We start from the raw sequence: 3,897 nt of genomic DNA, 5'->3' as shown, positions 1-3,897 counted from the left end.
ACACACACACACACACACACACACACACACACACACACACTTAGAAGTCTATGTAAGCCAGTAAAATTAATGTCTTTATTTAGTCATGGATCATCATTATAGAGCTCAGGAAAAAATATATGTAGTGCATTTTAGGTTTGTGCATTGTGTTCCTATACAATCTCCTAGGGGCAATTTAGAACATCCCACCAGTAATGAAATGCTGATCCTCAGCAGTTAACAGCACATAGTTGTTAACCTACTGACATCATCTGAAGTGGGAGTTATCAAAAATCCCAACCTTTTTATTTCCAAAATTTCTAAATCAACAAGTCAGCTTCTGGGTCACTCTAGAAGGCACTTGTGATACCTCTGAGCTCCAGGTATGTTTCCCAGAATTTGTTTTAAGGAAGCAGCAACTGCACGCATGAAATTCCCCTCACGAACACCATTTCCACTGAGAGAAATTACTTAGCCATCTGCGTGAAGAAGAAAAGGACAATTTGATGGTCCAGGATCCTGGCGAAAACATTCTCTATACTCCACATTGGAAGGTTTGAAATCCTCTAAATAAATCTCAGTATTTGTCCCTCCTTATCAAATAGACCTTAGTGATCATTTGAAAGCATTGCAACGTTCTGTCTTTCCTAAATTTGGGGGAAACAAACACTCAGACTTTCTAAGGTTTCCATAGGCAGTTGATCTTGAAATTGAATCAACTTAATCCAGAAATTGGATCAACTTAATCCACAAGAGATGGGTGGAATGGAGAATAGGGCATTTGCCATTATATTTTACTAGAGGCCCCAGTGCATTCATGCACTGGAGCAGTGCGGGGGGAGGGGGGAGGCAGCTGGCTCCCTCAGCCTGGCCTGCATCCTCTTGCAGTCCAGGACCCCTTGGGGGATGTCTGCCTGCCAGCTTAGGCCTGATCCCCAGGGGGATGGGGCCTAAGCCGGCAGGCAGACATCCCTTTCACAGTCTGGGGCTCTCACAGTCTGAGGCCCCTCGCTACTTACCGCCTGCCTGCAGTGGAGGTAGGAGAGGCCCCCGCCACTCAGCAGTGAGAGGCACCCCTCCTGTGGGAGCACACTAACCATTAGGAGGCAGCTCCTGTATTGAGCATCTGCCCCCTGGTGGTCAGTGCATGTCATAGTGACCAGTCATTCTGCCCGGTTGATTTGCATATTACCCTCTTATTATATAGGATTATGACTTGTTCGTGACCTACTTCTTAGACTTGGCACATGACATGGTGTCCACAGATGTACTTCTTCCCTGAATTTGTTTGGAGCTAATGGATGATGGTCCCTGAGCCAGGCTGGGCTGTACCCATGAGTGGTGCCTTTTTGCAAAACTATTTTGTCCTGTGTCAGAAATAACTTTGCATAATAACTCATTATTTTTATTTCCTAACTCTAAATAAAGATGCATGTTATCTAATAGTTAATGAAGTAATGCACACGTGCTCTTAATATGGTGAGCAATCAATGCACAAGGCTCACCTTCTCTCTTGTTCCCACACCAAACAAAAAAAAAAGAAAAAGAAAAGAAAAGAAAGAAAGAAAGAAAGAAAGAAAGGAAGGAAGGAAGAAAGAAAGAATAGGGAAAGTTATCTCAAGGAAGAGTTAATAGGAAACTCTAACAGTTTCTGGTAGAATTTAAGGGTGTGTGTGTGTGTGTGTGTGTGTGTTTTACCTTTTAAAACAGTCACAAGATGAAAACTTTTGGGAAAATTTAGGAGGATTTATGAATATTTAGTACTGAGGGTATTTGAAAGATTCCAAGAAAGAATAGGCTTCTCCTTTGGTTTGTCCTGTGGTTCCCGCTGATGCTGCTGTGGCCCCGAGCACCCCTGTGTACCAGATCCCCAAACAATAAGCACAGCAAATTAAATGTGGCTCCAGTGGTTTTGGACCGGATCCAGTAAGTTATCTTTATTAATGCATCCAGGGAAAAGGTTTCATTTTCATTACATTGTTTCCCTAAAGATAAAGGCAGTAAGAGCACAGAACAAAGACACACCAAAGAAATTTCCGGCTCTTGGCAGCCAGGTTCATTTCCATGTGCTTGGTACAGTGAGGACTTGGCACTGTCCAGCTCCCCCACTCAGGGTTCCAAAAGCATCACCCTCACCCCTTTCTCATGCTGCGTCTCTTTGCTTCCTCTGACATTTTCTTGGCGTGAGCTGAAATTTTGACACATAAATCCCACTTGTCAAATGATATTGTAAAACAAGCATCCAAGTGTCAGCACATGGCCCTACAGTCTGGGGACCAGAGAGGAGAATGAGGAACACCTAGATGGAGGCTTTCATCTGCCTCCAGCCATCTGCAAGTAATTTGAAACCAGTTTCCAATGCAGCGAGGTTATTTGGCCCGGCAACACACACGGCAAAGAGAGAGGGCCAGAGTCATCAGAACCTGTTAACTCTGCAATGAGTAGATACAACTGTGTATTTTTAAAACCTGCCTCATCAATCCATTAGCATTCAGTCAGATGGTCTGCAATCTCTTTGTAGTTATAAATCCCACCAAACCGCTCTGGCCCGTTCAGACAACACATTTGCCAACACAACCAGCCTTTTGACCTCACATCTCCGGACTTGAAAATGGCTCAGACCCTGATAGGACTGAGAACCTGAAATCTACACTTCTTATGTGATAAAGATTGATAGAGATGTTTCCAAATTTGACAAGAATCCTCAATATTTATTGTTGACTGTTGAACAACATGGGTTTGAACTGCACAGGTTCACTTAAATGCAGATTTTCTTTTTCAATAGATACCTGTACTGTTTTCAACCCCTATGGTTGGGAGTCCATGGGTACAGAGGGCTGACTGTATGCATTGATCTATGATGTTTTATATAGATCATCTCTGGATTTGGTATCCACAGAGTGGGTGGGTGGGGTGTCCTGGAACCAATTCCCTGCGGGCCAAAAGTTATATGAAGATTTTCGACTGCATTGGGGGCAACATCTTGTGTTGTTCAAGGGTCAACCATACCATTAACAAGTTGTGATGCTGAAAGGATGCTATTATACAATAATAAAAAGCAAGTTTTGATCATTCATGCTGGAGGAAATATTGTTATCGCTTTTCTCAATAAAAACGATATTGCAAAAGCACTGCCATAAGAAGAGATGATCAAAGAGTATGCAGACAAAAAATATAGGAATGAAGTATTTTAGGGTGTGTCATGAAGTTAATTAATTAAAATATATATCATTTTTTAGTTTTTAGTGTGGCAATTATTGTGTTTTCAAATTTTATAGCTTCTACATTGCCCCTTAATATAGAATAATATTCATTTCCATATCAGATCTTTTCACAATTGTTATTCTTTTCCTCAAAGAGAGACCCCAAAATTATACAAGCTGTGGGCCCTGAAAACCTGAATTTGCCTGTGGAGCCAAGGAACAAACTAGACATACCTCTGATCACAGGCGGGCTGAGCAAGCCCTTGGAAAACCCTGTACTAGTTTATCTTCAGACATCCCTGTCCCTTCTGACCCTGGCCGCTAAGCCTGGCCTCCACTTCTTGCCTGCTCTCCTCCCCACAGTCACTCAGGTGAGGCCCAGGAACCAACACCGTCACCTGTATGCTGCCCCCCTCCTCCCTGCCTCTGCTCCCGTCAGCACTCACCTGTGCAAACTCAACCTCCGGGACCTTGCTTCAAGTCAAGACTGAAAGGCCCTTGCATAGCTTACTCTGTGATGAAAAATGGCCTGACTAACCACTAGATATACAAATGACCCATACAATCTTGAGTTTCCCACAGCTGAAGGCGTATATCTAAAAGTAGGAAGACCAGCGCTTGGAGATGCTGGGGGCAGGCCCTCTGTGCATCTCTTAGCACTGAGGATGCTTTTCCAGCTTGCTGGCGGCTGAGTGGGCCGCAGTCCAGGAGACCT

This window comes from Myotis brandtii, unplaced genomic scaffold (assembly GCF_000412655.1).
Source record: "Myotis brandtii unplaced genomic scaffold, ASM41265v1 scaffold34, whole genome shotgun sequence".
Taxonomy (NCBI): Eukaryota; Metazoa; Chordata; class Mammalia; order Chiroptera; family Vespertilionidae; genus Myotis; species Myotis brandtii.
Note: the sequence above shows the minus strand (reverse complement) of the source record.